Source organism: Cornus florida, unplaced genomic scaffold (assembly GCF_030987335.1).
Source record: "Cornus florida cultivar Cherokee Brave unplaced genomic scaffold, ASM3098733v1 CherokeeBrave_3.0.0_Hap2_Chr04, whole genome shotgun sequence".
Taxonomy (NCBI): Eukaryota; Viridiplantae; Streptophyta; class Magnoliopsida; order Cornales; family Cornaceae; genus Cornus; species Cornus florida.
The window spans coordinates 28,500,486-28,520,759 of NW_026775574.1; the positions used below are offsets into that span (position 1 = coordinate 28,500,486).

General features: G+C 35.4%; 1 long non-coding RNA gene across 8 annotated transcripts; it reads right to left on the bottom strand.

Moving 5' to 3' along the window:
• LOC132303068 (uncharacterized) lies at positions 1–19,821 on the bottom strand. 8 transcript variants are annotated; one of them, XR_009481068.1, is made up of 7 exons: positions 18,620–19,821; positions 3,913–5,220; positions 2,405–2,494; positions 2,075–2,238; positions 1,862–1,974; positions 493–1,660; positions 1–413 (listed from the first exon to the last, which is right to left on the bottom strand). It is a non-coding gene; the product is annotated as an uncharacterized LOC132303068 (long non-coding RNA). The 8 variants fall into 8 exon arrangements; XR_009481073.1 differs by having other exon boundaries at positions 2,071–2,238; XR_009481075.1 differs by having other exon boundaries at positions 493–546; positions 2,071–2,238; positions 18,620–19,820.
• Positions 19,822–20,274: the final 453 nt, after the last annotated feature.

Genomic DNA, 20,274 nt, shown 5'->3' on the forward strand with positions numbered 1-20,274 from the left:
TTTAACAATCATTACCACTACCATTAAATTGGGCACATCGACCACAAGAATATTACAAAGAATCAATGTGAAAGCACAGGCGCACACTACTGCGTAGGGACCAGCTTCCACTCAGCCCAAAACCAGTGATTTCAGAAAAATTTATGCACCCAACTGTAATTTAATTCAAAAATCCAGCATAAAACATGCCGAGGTTGACTTTCGAACAACTAATTTTGCAGAAAGACACTCCCAGAAATGAACTTAGAAATTATAAATCAAATTACAGAGGCATAAATACTAGTCATTTTCTGGATCAGCGATGAATGGTCTCCACCATTTGAGGGAAGAAAGCGCTGACACTCTCATTGATAAGATCTTCGAAAAAATGTATGCCCTCCTCATCGTCCAAGTAACCGGAACTTTTCTTGAAGCTGTAAGTATCAACAGAAACTTGGTCAAAACAAGACGAACAATCATATCCTTGACATACAAGTATTGAGAGGAAGCCACCTTAAGAATTCCTTTCACGGGATAAGAAGCAGGAATATTGGAACCCGCCATGTGCTGAAACAGATTCAATTTTAGATTACTAAATTTCACAGGAGGATGTAAAGCTTCACAACAGTAAGATTTGAACCTGGTATAGTATTGGCTGCAGGAGGCAAAAGTGTAACACAACATGCTTTCTGAGTCAAATTATGTCAAAAATCTGATTGGACCTTGTCTAACTAACATGACACACCTAAAGCACCAAGGATTATAATTAATTACTTTAGAAAGGTAAGAATACCTTTCTGCTCCACTCATAGCCTCAACCACTTCTTTGCAAAGCTTCATTGGTGGTGGAAATGGCTTTGGGTCTCGACCCAAAATAAAACCGAAATCAACATGAAAGAGGCGGCCATCATTCCTAAGGAGAAAATTATCAAGGTGCCTAGAGACCAGGAAGACTTCTGACTCAAGAATCAAACTTCGATTTAACAAGTGAAGAATGGACATAAGATATTGCACTGAGATCATATACGAGGAACTGACATGCATGTTGTGTGGAGCAGACAAGCAATAAAAGAGGATCATCCTTAAATTGGATTGAACGCGTATCCAAAAAATGTTACTTCCAGTCTAATGAATTCGAACTGATAGCCTACTTGTGAAAATACTAGAGATGCAAGATAGAACACAGTTAAAGGAATTGATAATATACCCTTTTCTAGGGTGGAAGGGAGGTTTCTTTTTCGGAATTGTTTTGGTTGGGGTTCAAAATCCAGGCTAAATTATTTAGAAATGTATGTTTTATTGTCATCAGAAGCTTCACAAATTTGCAGATAAAGATATTAAGCTCCAAACATTACACGATTAGACGAAAGTAAAAATATACAACTTCATAGTAGTTCTAACGTGCAGCAATATTCATCTTTACATTCATGAACTGGGGCAATCTTACATACATGCATAAGAATAAAATTAGACAATAACATATATTGAAGCAGCCAAGGCATCACTTTCCATTTCCCAAATAAATGAAGTCCCCAATTCCCAATATATATGTGATGACTAAGTAGCCAGCACAGATTTTTATGAATGTTTCAAGAGAGGTGGCTGTAATCCCAAATGGTCCATCTTCGTCAGGGTGGAACTTCTGCAGAAAACTTATAATACTACAGTGCTATGCAAAAATCTGGATACGAAAAGCAACAAAATTTATTAACCCAATAGCAATATGCCACAAGTCACAAGATTGAGAGTGCTAAAAGAAACAGGGAGCAACTACATGCTAATTGAGTTAGCTATCCAATAGGTCAATCAGTTAACTGTCAGTGTAACAGTTACACTTATCAATATAACTATTGCAAAGAGTAACATTCATATGATATAGTACCTGTCCTAAAGAACTGGATGGTATGAATTCCAGCACGCCTTCATCGTGTCCAGTTGAGTGTAGATCAAGATTCCTAAATCCACAAGTGATACCATTTTAACAACCTACATGAACTACATATCAGTGTATTAGTGTATCACATCAGTATAAATAAGCTTACAGGTCTCCTAAATATTTTATAAATGGGAAAGCAAATGTTTGGCATCTACCAACCGGTCTTGCCGAATTTCGTCTCCTTTCTTGATGATCTTGCAACTTCTTCCACTTGCTGTTCGAAAAGTCAGACGCAAAGGATGCAGTGCACTTTTAAATATTGACGATTATGATGGAACAATCCCTGTGATGAGGACACTTGGTGCCAAAGGTGATCTTACAGGCTGAAAATGTAGATCAACATGTTTAAATTTATGAATAGTCAAATCCAATGAGTAATATATGGGACAAAGTCTGAAAATGATCAGATGCAGTGACAATATGTCAAACAAACAACATAATTTGAGCTAATAATGTGATCTGTTGACGAACTTTATCTAACAGAATTACCTCTTCAAAGTAAGGTAAAATCACTTAGAAGGCCAAAAAGAAGCTGTCTAAGATTTTCAATCTTCTTCTGGGTTCTGCCCCATACATTTCCTAAATTACAGAACACAGATGAGCAGTCAGTTCTGTCTGGCGCACCAAACTCTGCCGAAACTTAAATCCATCATCATTTCCAGTCACGCCAACTCTATTTACCTAAAACTTAATTTGCTCTATATGCCCAAAAGGATTAAAATGAAAAACAAATCAATGCGGCCATAATCTTAAAAGACCATGACTTTTTTGGGAATGATATGGTAACCCCCTTTATTCTCATACTATTCCAAAACACCAAGAACCTATTTGATTCAGTTTTCTACTGTTTTCCACATTTCAAGAATGAAAAGCAGAAAACAGTTCAAAAATTAGTTTGGTTATCAATTTTCTGAAATTGCATTCTGAAAACTGAGTTTAAAATAAATAAACAAAAAATAAAAAATATAATAAGAGGCATGCAGAGAACTGCCTGTTATAATAAAGTTTACAATTGTTTGAAGTTCTCTGAACAATTTGCTTTCAGACAGTTCTGTTTTCATAGAACTGAATCAAACAAGCCCCCAAGCCTCTTATAAACTATTGTTGATTATAATTTGGTGTTCAAAGTTTAGGTCATACATATGCAGTGGGACTTGCAATCGCAATCCACACTTAGGATTAACTTCCAAATTGATTCTGAGAAGGAAAAAGATACAGCAAGGGCAATATCACTGAGCCATGCCCTCATCACCATTGGATCATGAGTGTGATGTTGTGGCCTGAATTTTGCTTCGGTCTGGGTCACAACCCAATTAAGAAAAAGAAAAAAAAAAAAAAAAATTATGACCCATTTTTTGTTTGCGGGTCGTGGACCCTGTTTAGAACTCTATTATAGTCCCGGTGTATAAGGGCCTTTAGGATTTGGAGTGGGTAACAAAAGAACGCTGAAAATTGTAGGAAAGAGAGGGAGAGCGAGAGCTATGGTTTCAAGACTGAAACTTGTAATCTCCTAATTTTTGCATAGTAAAACCTAATTTTTGCATAGTAAAATGTATCGTCAGATCTTCATTGGGGAGGATTACGCCGAACCACGTAAATCTTTTTGCTCTTTATGTGTTGCGTGTTTACTTTTCTGTCTTGATTCTTGTTTTGTTTTTGATTTGTTGCTTTTGTCGTAACAATAAGTTGTGCAATCATCCTCACAATTCAACGAGGATGAGAACATGGGCTCGGGGGATACGCCCTCATGATACAATTACTCTTCAGAGATGGCCCCTTGTGATATATAAACAAAAATACCACAATTGACATTGTTTAAAGCAATTAGATCGAAGCTTGAATATTTCTCCCTACCAAAAGACAGTTTCTCATCACTATCTAAAGCAAATATATATATATATATATATATTAACATCATCCTAGTATATGTCTTGCATCATAAGATTTTCAAATCGTCTTATCTAATAATGCAATAATGGAAAATGAGGACACCATACCTTCATCATATTTTCTTCTAGAATGTCATAGGTACAATAAAAACGTTTTGCATATGTAGGATCATGAAGTTCCACTGCACCTTACCACCGGAGAAAACTAGCCAACTCAATATTACATAATGCAGCCATAGTTCAAGGACACTTTCAGATGACATCAAGTAGTTAACTGCAAAATACCATAAAATTGCCACTTTGAAAATTTTGTGTATAACAGCATGAATACACCATTGCACAAGCAAATGAGAAAGGCGAGATTTATCAGAGCACTCAAACCACAAAGCTTGAACTAGTTGAAGTAGGTAACAATGGAGCTCTTCATCATCAGCTCTTTCAAGAACACTGACAGCATATGTACAAACCAGTTAAAGGGATAATGATATATTATAATTCAGAACAATATACACAATTTATCTACATTATCGAATTTGTACTGCAAGTTGTATTGGGGGAAGAGAAGACCAAAACTAACAAAGGTTGAGAATTGAGATAGTACAAACGTTAAGATAGCATGTAATTTGACAAAGAATGTGACGCTAGATACAGCAAAATTCATGTAACCAGTTCCACATAATTGATAGAAGACTATGTTGAGTAGAATTGAGTTATTCCATGTCAATTCAATCCTTATAATGAAGATGAACAGACAAACACAAAAACATGTATATATATGTACTACTGACCTTTTCACCATCAAAAACAGGAGACAGAAGCTCTAACACATCACAAACATCAATCATTTCCCACCTAGCCATCAGTTCTAATCACTATAACAAAAACAGGAAATAGCAGCAGATATTTCTGCTGCTACAAGTGATAAAAACTGCTGCCTAAACCTTTTGCAGCGATATCTGCTGGCAAAACTGTGTGCAATAAAAAAGCACGGTAGTCATGGCCACTACCTTAGGGCCACAATAGGCAACATTTATATGCTGTCAAAGACCCTTTATAGCTGCCTATTTTCTGCCTTTTGGAGCAATAATATCTGCTGCCAAAGAGTTTTATATAACAGTAACTTCCTAGCTACCAGATTATCAGGGAATGTATACATTGCTAAATCATGTCCACATGGAGTAATTTAAACAAAAAGAATCAAACTTCAAATTTACCGAAACTCTACCAATGTATACATTAGTTATCATGAATAAGTAAATATAAAAATGTCAAATTATACAAAAGAAATTTCAGACAATTCTATCAACACTCTAGCAACAATGTATACAATGGTTTGAATCAATGTGCTTCATCTTCACTATTAATAAAGCAAAAATCCAGTAGCATGGTATCTGCATCAATGCCACCAACAAGTACCTGCATTAAAGGAAAAATGTCACTTTACTAACCTAGGTAAATAGAGAAATCTACTTAAGAAAATATTTTTGGTGCTTAATGAAAAACTCAAGATAGATTATTCAAGTAGAATACTAGCAAATGATGGAAGACTGGTGCTATAGAATAGTAAAAGAATTCAGTAATAGTTTTCAACAATCCTATCATGTTTTACCATTCAGAAACTAGAAAAGGAGGAGCTTAGTTGTACAACCAGCCAGGTTTAGTAAAACAAAGGGCAATTAATTGATTAAGCTTAATTAAGCTCAAGTCACATATCAATAAACTGTGAGGTGAGTTCCGGAATGGAAAAGGCTGGGCAGTAGAGCAAGATTCTCTTTTCCTAGTCTACCTATTCTGCTTTTTGTATTTGGCCAAACTTCTTATATATATATCCTCAGAAAAGTTACTTCACCATCAAATGTTTTAAAAAGAAGACATAATATATTTCATAAATCTGTCTTCCTGGCAAATGATAGTTTCATAGGATAGAAGCAGAAGTAATGGTGAGAGAGATCTAAAAGCAACAATTTTAATCGTGAAACACTTTCACTCATTTATTAATTTAATGTTTCATTAACTTTATGGTTAGTTTCCCTTTAGTGCTGGCACAAAAATGTTATCTTTGCCTTATACACCCATATGTTGCATATAAAATCAGTGACAAACTTGCCACTTAATCAACATAATTAATTTAAGAAACATAGAAACAAAGCAAGAACTGAAACTAAATATAGCAAGGATTGAAACAAGTTAAATAGCAAAAAATATTCACCACAAGCTAGTTAGCAGAGGTTGTTAATAATTGGCCAAAATTAAAATAATGTGCTAATAAGTGCCTTATTGCAAATCACAATTGATGCTGATGAAACTAAGGAAACCTCTGGTCATTACTCATCGTCTACTTCTAGCCTATTCTTCATCTCCTCGATTTAGATCTAAAAGAATAAAAAACCCAAAGTTTTGACAAAAGATTAATAAATAATGAAACAAATTTTTGGTAAGTAAACAACTTCAACTAAAAGCACATTTAATTACAGAAATGCTTCAGAAAAGAGCACAAATTGAAGAAAATAATCAATTCAATCTTTAGAGATGAAAATAATTGCAGGTTAATATTAGAAGAAAATCAACTAAAATCGGTACAGTTCAGAGCTAGATTTTATCCTTACATGCAGTAGTAGAATACACATATATATGTTGTATTCATATGCATAGTATCAAAGAAATGAAGTTGCACACTGTAACTGACATGCACACTGGGTTTTTTCTCAAGCTTCTTCTCCAACACTGGGTTTTCTTGTGTGTATCTCAGGAGAAAAATATGCCTTTTTTGGTTTTGGCTGATGGGTTAGAAAATTGGTTTACAGTTACCACCAGTTGGTTTAATATGGAAATGCATTACTAATTAAAACAGAAATATATTTGAAAGAAAAGTTACTTCAGCATCAAAAACAATGCCAACTAAATCTCCAAAAAAAAAAAAAAAAACTAGTTCAACCGTCCAAACAACATTGTCAATTTCAATAAGTAATATAATTTAACCTGGAAAGCTTGAGAAATTGTTTGGTTGCAAATAATTTCCCAATCCTGTTATATATGTATATGTATGCATCACACAGACATATACTCAAACATGCGCAGGAATACATAAGATCACCTTCTGATATTCACATATGAATATTAAATACAAGAATAAAAATGTATGTATAAATTAATAAATAGAGAGAGAGAGAGACTAGAGGACTCATGGAATTGCTATCTCGTGGAGAGAGAGAGAGAGAGAGAGAGAGAGAGAGTTCCAGCAGATTTTCATGCATTTTTCAACAAGAAATAAAGAGATAGAGAAGTAAAAGCAAAATTTCTCACCTAATATGTCTCTGTCTCACCCGAACAGAGAATCGCCAAGGGAACAAAGAATCTCTTAATTCAACATAGATGAGCTTCAATCTGTTCCATTGTGAGCTTCAATAGCTGGTTATACATATATATCTAAGAGAAAAACATAGCTCTATACATAGGAAGAGTTGGAGAAAGATATACATACCTAGACCCAATCTGTTGACACCCTTTTTGGTAAATTTTGTATTAATGATATGGCAACTAATTTGGGAATAAATTGACACGTTGAAAAGGTAACAGAAGCTACATTAAGAGGCAAAGGAGATTGAAGCATTTGAATTATTTAATGGATAGGGATTATAATTTTAGTATTTATCTTTTAGTTGATGTAAGTTAAATATTTATGTTTATCTTTAGGATTAGTTTATTTTAAACTTATAGTTAGTTGGGTTATCTATAGGATTAGTTTATTTTGAATTTATAGTTAGTTGTGATAGAATTGTAATGAAAGTAAAATACTTACATATAGGAGTTTGTTTCTATGCTTTATTCTGTAAATAATCAAAGAGGCATACTGAGATAGGGTCCAGCACCCTCAGAATCTTTAATTTATTTGTTTGCTTTCTCAAGCTCTTTCCCAAAATAGCATCCTTGCTATTTCTCTCTCTCCCTATGTCTTTTTATTCTCGTTCTATCTCTCTCCCTCTAAATCTCTCTCTCTATTCTTTCTATATCTATTTCTCTCCCCTTTCTATTCTCTCAATCGTTACTATAATTCATTCAATTAAAAGTCTTTTTAATTAAGGCAATTCTTGAACTCTAGGAGGAGTATCACTGTTCTCTTTATCCTCGCATCACCTGATAATCAATATTCTTAAAGAGACTAATGTTGACTATTTACAATCGAACCATATTATTGGATCTGGCACGCCTGTAAACATTAATTCCAAATCGAATCTTAGGAGCTGATTTTAGCGTCAACATTCTTGGCACGCTCGGTGGGACCCCACTAGGTGAGTGATTTATAGTAAAAATATGCAGTCGGCTTCTCAACCAACATACAAATATTTTAATAACTCAAATCAGCCGATGTACCAGTATTCTAATCAGCCATATGGTTGGACAAACGATTATCGGCATGCTCTAGCAGCCAATTATAGGCATGTTCCAATAGTTGATTATTGGCAGACGCCAATAGTCGATTATCGGCAAGTTCCAACAAGCGATTATCGGCAAGTTCTAATAAGCGATTATCGGCAAGTTCCAATAGTCGATTATCGGCAAATGGTAAACCAGTCACCAGAAGCCGATTATCGGCAGGTGAAGCCAATCAGTCATATGGTTGGCCTGAAAGTTATCAGCGACCAGTAGCCGATTATCAGCAAATGGCAAACCAGACGCCAGCAGCCGATTATCGGCAAGTGATAGCCGATTGGCAAGAGATTATTCAGGATTTGAAAGCAATGAAGGCTCAGATATCGACTATCCAAAGTCGTTATCGAGCTGAAAACTCGACATCTCTTGAATCAATTTTTCAACGTATTTCTTTACCGTTGACAAACATTTCTCAAGGGCCACAAACAACTACGACAGTAATTGTCCCGCCGAACACAACTTTTGGTATGCCCATCGGCAATCCGCTGATAATAACAGAAATACAATTGATGCCGATTGAGCCGAATGTAAAATCAGCAAAGGTTATTCTACAACGCCCACCAGTTATGCCGATTCCCCCTCAGAGAGAACGGCAAGAAATTGGGGAGATTGATCAGGAGATTAAAGAATTGATGGCTCAGCTTATCCAAACCGAGGTAGCTCAAGGGCGTAAATGTGCTCAACCTGTGTACAAGAAACCTTATCCTGACCAGGTGGTAAATCAACATGTCACCCCTGTATCACAACCTCTGTTATATGAGGGGCTGTCGATAACCAGTACCGAAATTGGCCAGTCTTGTCGATCTCGGCAGGAAATTTTATCAGAAAATCGGCAGCAAAGTTTGCCAGAATATTATCAGTCACCGACTGCCAATTATCGGCAAGTTCCAGTAGTCGATTATCGGCAGACGGTAAATCAGTCACAACAGATGACTTATCAACAACAAAGTTGGAAAAGCTATCAGCATGTTACTGATGAATGGAAAGCTACAAATCGGCTAAAAGCAAAGCGGCCTATGTACCAGAATTCTTTGCCGATTGTGACATCTAATAATCGGCAAAAACAATCATCAGCTGAAAGAATTGTTTTACTCGCTGTCCTCAGCCCAACTTCAAGAAAAGAAGAAAAAGACTAGCAGATGTTAATTTCACAAGGGTACTTAAAAATCGATTGAGAAAATCGGCTGAGGTAAAATCGGCTGAAAGAAAATCGACTACGACAAAATTGGTTATAAGAAAATCGGCTAAAAAACCAGCGGCTGCCGGGGGGGATGTGATTGCAAACCCCAAACAAAAGTTATTTGATCCATACGCTCCATTTCAGCATGCCGAGTATAGTGAGGTCATGTTTGCCGATCAATGCACTTTTGGGCATGATACAGTCCTGCCGATTAAGCTGGAGGAAAAATCAGCTAAGGCAAAATCGGCTGAAAGGAATTCAGCTAAGAAAACTCCTTGCTGGCTCAATATCATTTATCTAGTAGAGATAATAGGCAGATCGGCTAGAATGACGCTTCACAATAATTTAATTCTTGCCGATCATGATCATGATTTGCTAGAGGAGTTAGAAAACGCATGGGGGGCAAGTCCTTCCTGGGTTTATGGACCGGCAATATCGGCAAACTTTATGAGATTCTAGGAAGAAGCCTAAATCGGCAGATTTGGCTAAAATGAAATAAAGATCATCTTAGAGGTAATTCAGAAGAAATAAAGCTTTGGAGCTCATTGATTTGCAATCTGATTCCAAGTGACTAGCGTAACCTTTGTTCAAAATTTTCTTCCAATGTACTTTAAATTTCAAATATCTTATCGGCTTGGGCGGCCGACAGTCGATAAGACATTTAAAATTAGGGGGCATTGTTGACACCCTTTTTGGTAAATTTTGTATTAATGATATGGCAACCAATTTGACACGTGAAAAAGGTAACAGAAGCTACATTAAGAGGCAAAGGAGATTGAAGCATTTGAGTTATTTAATGGATAGGGATTATAATTTTAGTATTTATCTTTTAGTTGATGTAAGTTAAATATTTATGTTTATCTTTAGGATTAGTTTATTTTAAACTTATAGTTAGTTGGGTTATCTATAGGATTAGTTTATTTTGAATTTATAGTTAGTTGTGATAGAGTTGTAATGCAAGTAAAATACTTGCATATAGGAGTTTGTTTCCATGTTTTATTCTATAAATAATCAAAGAGGCATGCTGAGATAGGGGTCCAGCAACCCTAGAATCTTTAATTTATTTGTTTGCTTTCTCAAGCTCTTTCCCAAAATAGCATTCTTGCTATTTCTCTCTCTCTCCCTATCTCTTTTATTCTCATTCTATCTCTCTCCCTCTAAATCTTTCTCTCTCTCTCTCTATTCTTTCTATATCTATTTCTTTCCCCTTTCTATTCTCTCAATCATTACTATAATTCATTCAATTAAAAGTCTTTTTAATTAAGGCAATTCTTGAACTCTAAGAAGAGTATCACTGTTCTCTTTATCCTCGCATCGCCTGATAATCAATATTCTTAAAGAGACTAACGTTGACTATTTACAATCGAACCATATTATTGGTTCTGGCACGCCTGTAAACATCAATTCCGAATCGGATCTTAGGAGCCGATTCTAGCGTCAACACAATCTAATACGGTGTGCATCATTTGAAGACAGGACTTGACCATACAGAGTCAAATGCTACTTCATAATTACATGTGATAAAGGTAAATGAGAAGATGAAGGGTAGGATGCTCTGGGATTTTGTAATGCATGATAAGTGCCGACTTCATTGCAAACCTATGAAGAGTATACAATTGTGTAAATAATTAAAATTATTGATACTAATCTATAAAAATGAACCCAGCTTAGTTCCAAGGTACAATATCCTCTATTTCTTTCTAGTTGAATCATGTTGGAAAATACTGGAATTGCTTGGAATTGCTTAGAGGTATAACATCGACAAGAAAAATATATGGATGTCAAAGAATCAAGGTACTTATCAGCAACCAAAATCAGTATACTAAGTTCCCAAATGGCCCAAGCATCTCAAATTTCCATGCATATCATAGAGTTGTTAGAACCATTATCTCAAACTGTAAATAGATCATGCAATTTGCTCTAATTAATGCTAATATGCTTTCATCTGGTAATAGAAAGGAAGGCTAGTCGTGTCTTTTGAACTAAATGACTAATTAGAGTTCAATTGTTGGAAAATTTGAAATCACTTGAAAATAAAAACTGTCTTCAATTTTTAAATCTATGAAGTATGAACTCAATGCTAGCTTAGCTTAATTAAGTCGTGTACTCAACTTTTAGCACGGGGTTGAATGAAATGATTGTGCTACTATCCTCCATATCGCATATGATATTGTAATCTAATCAAATCAACAACTAGATCTCGTCATCAGATAATAATAATAAAAAATAAAATAAAATCTTCAACAAAGGAATCATCTAACCATAACAAATTCAACCGTACACCACAAGTATCAATGAAAAATTCACAAAAAGTCTTGAGATTGCAATTTCTAACATGAGAAATGAAATACAAAACTATATAAAACAAAGTATTTTGGGCATGCATTGTTATCATTTTCTTCAACACTATGCATGATATTATATGTGTGTGAGCTACTCAAGTGTACAAGGTTGAAAAAAATAAAAACAGAGAATAGTGCTTACTTTCAAAACAGAGCAAATCTAGTCACATACTAAAACATTTTAATGGAGTGTATAATTGCTCGGTATATCCAAGAATTCAACAATGGTATGTACAGGTTAAAATGTTTCACCTGAAAAGCCTCAGAAATTATATAGTCATGAAGCGGTAGGGGTGGCAAAATGGGTCAGGAACCATCAACCCGCCCATATCCGCCCGCCTTTTAATGGTTATGGGTGAACCATTTTAATTTGAGGGTCAAGATGGGTTGGGTAATTTTTAACCACTTAATTTGATGGTCAAGATGGGTTGAATATGGTTACTATGGTTAACCATATCCAACCCATATTTCACCCATCACATAATAAACACACGACACACATATATTCTATGCACTCAACTCATTTCTCTCTCTAAAATTCTCTCTCTCACAATCCTCTCTCTCTAAATTTGTCTCTTATCAATCCCCTCTCTCTAAGTTTCTCTCTCTAGAAACTTCTTCAAAAAAAAATTAATATTTAAAATCTATTTTTAAAAATAAAAAAAAAAAAAAAAAATTTTAAATAAAATTTTTAAAATTTTTAAAACCTTTCAAAAAAAAATAATTATAAAAAATTTTAAAAATTAAAAAATAATTAATTTTTTTATAAAAAAAATTAAAAAATAATTAATAGTTAAAAAATAATTTTAAAAAATTTTAAAAATAAAAAATTTACGGATTTAGATTTGGCGGGCCATTATTTAGAACCATATATTCATCTAGAGAGAGAAAGTGAGATTGTAAAATTTGGAATGAGTGAAGGAAACAATACATATATAATTTTATAATATGTTAGAGCCCAGTTTGTAATGGACTCATGGGAATCGGATTTGAAGGCGCATGTCGTGATCGTGGGAATGTAGGGAGGTGGTTGTGTTTTCCTATGCTATATATATATATATATATATATACACATGCAATTCATATACACATATACATATATATACCATATATATGTAGAGAGAGAAAGTCATGAGAGCCGAGAGGTGATTGTGTTTTCCTCTGCTATATATACATATACACATATACATATATATGGTATATATAGAGAGAGGGATGTATGATGATAGCATTGGGGTTGCAAAAGGTTAATAATCATGTTAACATTTAATAAAAAAAAATTAAAAAATTAAAAAAGAAAAATAAAAATAAAATAAAAAATAATTAATAATAATAATTAATGGATTCACGGGTCATAACGAGTTGACCCTGTCCATATTCAACCCGCCCATATTGAACCCGTTCTGAACGGGTTAAATATGGGTCTTAACCCATATTGACCCGCCCATTTTCAACCCAACCCAACCCACCCATTTACCACCCCTATGAAGCGGTATAATTTTTTTTTTTTGATAAGTAATCATGAAGCGGTATAATAACTCTGAAATTAAAACAAAAGCCAAATGAAGGAAGAGAGCTAAATATTTCTTACACACGACAAACTCAGTGATGTCCCAATACTCTGCACCAAATGTTGAGCACACCAAAAAATTGAGAAATAAGCAATAAACAACTACCAAAAATGAGGAAATTAAGCGGGTGTTTTTGCAATAGGTACCAATAATCAATTTAGAACAAAGTAATGTGATAGATCAGGAAAATAACAATGAATATCATTACAACAAAGATTTAGGAAGGCCAAAGACAAATTAAACACTGGACCAAATTAAGCATACTAATATATATAGGATTTGGCAAATATTAACAATTTGTATTCTCATTCCAGCTTAGGATCTCTATAAATGCACTAAGTAATGAGAAGTGAAAGGAAAATTGTGTGTTAAATATGAACAAATACGTCTCTGCTCTTCTTTAACCGACTCTGCACCACCAAAACTCGACTGTATAGTGGAATTGCAGAGATGAAAGATAATAAACATATTAAAAGATATAGAATTTATTAGATGAACCAGATTGGATGAAAAGCAAGTACAAATACATCAACTAATGGATAGGTGGAATACCTAATTAGGTTTCAAAATTCTCTCGATCTTTCCCACAAACTGTACATAGATAGTCGAAGACCTCCAATCCATCACCATTTGAGGTCACCTCTTGTTTACACTCTATTTTTCCACTTTCCAGTGGAAGATTGCCCTGGTCGATTCCAATGGAAAGATACTACGACGTTCCAGTGGAAAGTCTTGATATACATGGCAACCAAGGAAGCAAGCGGTTACATGCAAAGTCATGGACACATAGCAGCCTAGGAAGTAAGCGGTTACACGCAAAGTCATGAGACACATGGCAGCCTAGGAAGCGAGCAGTTATAAGCGATTCCATGCAAAGTCATGGGACACATGGCAACCTCAAAAGCTGGTCGATTCCAATGGAAAGGTACTACAACGTTTCAGTGGAAAGTCTTGGGACACATGGCATCTAAGGAAGCAAGCGGTTACATGCAAAGTCATGGGTCACATGGCAGCCTAGGAAGCAAGCAGTTACATGCAAGCTACCATTACTAAATTCTATAAATAGGGCATGATATTGTAACTTAAAAGGCCTGCTCAACGCACAAACACAGCATTTCAATACAATCTTTATTTTCATTGCAATGCAATTTCAATACGTGTAGTCGAAGTTTTGCACTTTACATTAAATAATCTTACTTTCCAGTCAATTACTTTCATAAGTAACGTAATTCTTCCTAGCCAGTTAACAATCCCGAAATCCTTTTTTAAAAGCAAAAAGAACCCTGAGGTGTTCATTCCAGACCTCATCACAGTCGCCTGGTCTTGCAATCTTCCTTCGGGAATATTGTTTGAATCTCTCTTCGGAACTACAGCAGTTCCTAGCACGCCTATCTAGTTCCATCAAAACCAACCACTTTTACAGGCCAAACACCTTTTTCACGAACTCAGTGCGATAGAGCCAAGTGTCGTGCAGAAATGGTAGAGAGAGAGTGTGTCTGCAAGTCTAGTGTTTGAATTGGTAGAGAAAGTGGATTGTGTGTGACGTCAGGGGCTTTGAGTTTTTATTTTATTGTTTTCCAGCACTTATCCTAGTGTTTTGACAAAAGTTGTGCCACCTAAAAAAGTCCTTTTACAGCCGCTTTGCATTACTTCTTTTTAAAACATATGTGGTCAATTTGGAAAGGATAGTGTATGATTTTAATCCAATTTAAGCAATTTTTTCCACCATATTACATGTCATTGTTATTGTACAGTCACATTCTTTGCTAAGTTGTGCATTGCACTTTAACAGTGCATTAATTGGACATTTCTTATCCTATAATTATAAAGGCATGGTATCTACTTCACTTAATCAAATAACAAAGTGGAAAAAGAGATTGATCTACCAAAGATAGAGTTGTGATGCCAAGATAATTATCTTGAGGCAAAGAATTTCACTTTCTGACTCAGTTTACTCTGTACCATTCACAAAAACTACTTTATCAATTGGGATTGAAACCTCAACCAGCAAAGCTACATGCTCGGTTGTCTTTCCATAGAATATATACACAGTAGTTCCATTAATGGATATCGATATAGACCTATTAAATTATGACAGAGGTAACTGTTGAACAGTATTTTGTTTGCTCAAAGGAGGATACAAATTTGATACATTCTTGAATACAAACAATAGAATCAAGAGATAATTATATTGTGCAAAAAGCTCCAAAAGATATGTCACGACATCGATTGCATAATATTTGTTAATGAGCACAAACAATGCCAAAAAGAATATGCTATGATAAAGTTTATGGAACTGCATTATTGTTCCGGCACAATTAGGTAACTCAATTAACAAGAGGTAAAGCTAAAAATAGTATACAGGTGGAGAGGTGAGATGGCTATATATTTCAGTAAAAGCTATTTTCAATTCAGAGAACACCATAATCACATCAAACAGTCTCATCTGCCACAATCAAAAAGTCTATTTCCGGCTGAAACAACCGGCCAAAGAGCCTGAGAATCCCATGTAACTGATTTTCGCTTCTTGAATTATTTTGATACAAGTATGTTATTATTTTTTTTTTTTCAATAGGTTTTGTAGAATATAGAATGATAAAAGAAAAAGTAACTAGTTCTGATTCTTGTGAATAAAAATCTCTCTCATCAACTGTAGCTTCAGAGTTAAGCATGCAGTCACAGCGACCATGTAGGCATGTATAAAAGCTAATATTCTGAAAGTTAAAATATATGTGTACATAACTTTCTAAACGATTCAGAATTCTTGGTGAAGTCTTTATATTCTGAGTTTAAATTAGTTAGTTGAGTTCATAGTTCGTATTCTAAAAGTATTACATAAAACCTTTTTATCTCCCCGTTTTCTTCTCTGCTAGTATTCAGAGATTTGTCTTCTTTGAATACTTCAAGAGTTTGTTTTCCGCTGAACCAAGCAGCCCCTATAGTGTTGACTGAAAAAGTTACAACTTGCTCTTCTTCTGCTTTCACTTGATTTTGTAAATTGCAGAATAATCAAAGCAGTTTGTAGAATTTTGTTGGCCTTAATTCTCTGCTTGTTAGAAAAAGTGAGATGCCATTAACATGATACACGTGTCTGCAGTCAAAATAGTCCAATTTGAAATTTGAAATTCGGTTAATTGTGCTTAGATTATGAATATAAATTTAATTTTAAAATAGCTCATAAATGAATCTTATTCAATCTTAAATTTCAGGTTGGACCTGAATATAAATACAGATAAAAGAAATCAACTTTGATGATATTTGATGAAACATATCCGTTTTAGTATATTAAGTTTTGTTTGGATTATCCATAAATATGTTCACAAGATCCAACTTAGATTCAAACTCAGAAATAGACCTTCACACTACAACATGGATTTAAACTTGAATTTATATAAATTGCTCCGTTTTAGGTTCTAATAAAAACAATACTTTGCAATTTTTACATAAATTGCTCCATTTTAGGTTCTAACAAAATCAATACCTTGAAAATGAAGAGGACACACAAGAAGGAATCAAATTGGAAAATAGCTGGAGAAACAAATGTGAAGTAATGCAGATAATTATTATGGAATTCAATTTATTTTTATTAATTATCAACGTGAACCATGTCTGCGTATCTAATGTTAATCATATGATCAAAGAGGATCCCAAATTCTCTTAATGGGATCTGTGATTAATTTATAACTTTAGTTGGATAATGATGATTTCGACTATTCATCTTGTACATTCTAAACTGTTTTTAAGAAATATATAATGAAGACAGAAAATTGGTATAGTGCTGTCTCAAACCTCATGTATCTCTTATGCCATTTCCATACTCCTTACTTTTTATCCCTCCTAGTAACTATGACCCTAAAATTTGGAAGTTCCTTATGGACTCTTATATGGCTATGTAGGTTGTGGCTCTGGGAGTAATAAATTTGACCACACATAATCAACAATGATTGAAGATCAAACATTATAGAAATGAAAATAAATTAATTTGTAGTTAGATCCCACAGGATTGGTGGTTGGTTGTTCATTTAATCTAGCTAGATCCAGCATAAACATCATAGAGATGATCCTGTTTTCATAAATTTACAGAGCCTTTTGTTGGTCCCCGTCTCAGCTATTTTCCATTAACAAGCACACATAGTAGTACTTTTGTACACTTGAATTATTGTACAACACATTGTGCATCTATGAATGACAAATCCTAGCTTCCAAATATCTCAAGATGTGAGTTACATGAATACCAATAGCAGGCAATATAGAAATTGTATTGCATTATTCATCAGAGATATGCTTGTGTGGTCAAAACATGGCATGAGTCCTGCTGAATTGAAGTTCATTGTTGGACCGTACTAGCTTTTACTTCTACTTAAATTTTATACCAAAAACATTAGTGGACATACTTCCATTGTACACTTGAAAAGATAAATTTTTGGATTGTATTCGAGTTCATGGGACCATCTAATGGTACTTAAACTTAAATTTTCTAACATAAAGAATAGCCAACACGGATACTTCCATCATACAAATTATAGAGAAGTTAAAGAATCATGCACGGGTCAAATCAAGTTGAGTAGTAACTAGTTACTCCCAAGCTCGAACTTGACTCACCAATGGGCAATAGCGCAGCTAGTACAAGCCCTCCTCCCCTTTGGGGAGATCACATGTTCGAGCCTCCATGGGTGTGTGTGTTTGCTTAACCTTCAAATAAAAAAAAAATTCCTTGAACTTGATTCAGTTTATCAACTGCTTTGTGACTCTAACTCGCAAGAGTGACATCTGGTACTTTAGTTTTTCGTTTCCTAATAGTTCATTAGCTTATTGAGCAACGAAGCAAGTTCAAACCAATGTTTAACAAATTGACAAGCTTCAAAATGTGATCAAAATTCTAAAAGGACGTCCGAGTCTTCCCTAAGACCATTTTTGTGATTTCTGAGTCTAAAATGAAACACAGCGAACAATGTGGAAATAACATCACGATCACTAGTATAAAAATCATCATCAATTCAAAATAACGAGTGAAAATAAATAAATAAATTGAATCAATTTGAAATTGTGAAGTTGTGGCCCTAATTTTGTTTTGGTCCAGGTCTCACACCCGACACCAAACTCGTATTATCTTGCGGGTCGGACTCTAGTTGATCGACATATAGGGTTTATAATTTAGCATCACTGAAAATCGCAGTTAAGTGTGAGAGAGAGGTTTGAGGCTGAAAAGTGAAATCTTCAGTGTTTTTTAAAAAAGTGTGCAGCGTTTGGCCTAGCAAAAATAATGAAGAATGTGATGAGTGAAAACTTACACAAAAATCCATTTACCGTCGAGGAGAGTCAAAGCTTCAGTCGGTGCCGGAGTCGGATTCTTGGCCTCGAGCTGCATAAACAGCTCGACAATCTCCGCCCTTGTCTCCCTCGTTGCTCTCAGTCCACGATCAACTGTTTCTTCAACGTATCCAGCTTCTCCTCCTCCTCCTCCTCCTCCTCCTCCTCCTCGTCGGCCACCACCATGTCCGACGCCTCCTCCGGTGTCCATTCATCTTCATTCGCAACATTCACTCTCAAAACTGGCCTGGCTTTCTTGAATTCTCTGATCGAAACCTTCAACCTCTGTCCTGACTTTATGGTCCAAAAATCAATCAAATTCAGAGGAAAGAGAGAGGCTTTGGAGCTGAATTGAGGCATCGTTGAAATGGGTTTATATGGTAAATGATTGAACTGAGACCACTTCGGCCATATTTGAAACCTTTGGTTGAGAGGAAAAAACAGGGGCTCTTGTGAAATGATAAATAGAGTAAACAAATGAGAGCAACGATTCGCATGTATAAAAAAGAGAAGACTAGTGAAAGGACGGAGCAAATTTCGGTAGATATTTATTAGGAGTCGTTTTTTTAGCCGACATCTGCCATGGAAAGGCTTTCCTTTAGTCGGCCCCATAGGTCGATGTCCAGCCCGCCAACAAATCATTATCCCTTTGGAAATTTTCTTTTCTATGTTATGCTCTATCGGAAATACTGGACCTATAACATAATAACAATGCCGCCATGGGATGCAACAAAATTTCTGTACATTGCATCTCACTGCTAAAAGCAACTCCAATAACGTATGTATTTGGCCATTTTGGGTCAATTTCGGGGAGTCCAGTACTAAAATGGACTCGCCAAATTTTAGCCCAATTTTTGAATTCATGGAATGAGTCGCCATAATTACCATCTTATCCCATTATCTTTTTAACTGAAAAATGAAACCACCAATGAAATTTCCCCTCCTCTCTCTCTCTAAAACCTCGCTTCTCAGTTCTCTTCGTGTCTAATTTTTTTACAGAAAAATGAAAACACCAGTAAAGTGTTGAATCTCTGCAATAAATCACTAATATAGTGAAATGAAGATGGTCCCTCAATCCTATAATCTCTGATCCAATTTTCTCGCCAACCAATCATTATTCTAGAAATTCAATCCCACATCACAAAACCAGCCATGACCACCACCGGACCACCACCGGAGACACAGCTCCACCACCACCCAGACACCCCCTACCAGCTCCCCACCACCGCCACCAACAAAAACTAACCCTCATCCCCCTCATCTTCCTCATGAGCTCGCCACCGCCTGCCTACCCCGGCAACGGCGGCTACATCGATTACGTCGAGAAAATCTTCCCCTTCTTCCCCTCCGGCCTCCATCGCTACCTCGCAATATTATCCTCGCCGGTCCGGCCTTCTTCACCCCGTTGCTCAATACTCCTCTGTGCCGTTAATCACTTTGCCGGCCACGATGGAACTATCAACACCTCATCGCTCTATCTCTGTCGACAACTCTCTCATCGCCGGATTCTGCTTTGGTGTCAATATACATTTTTGGCTCTGTTTTCAAGTTGCTTGGTACCTAATTTGGTATGTTTATGTTGCCTGATTTTTGGTGTTGGAACTTAATAGTTTTGGTTTGCAAGTTTAAAATTTTG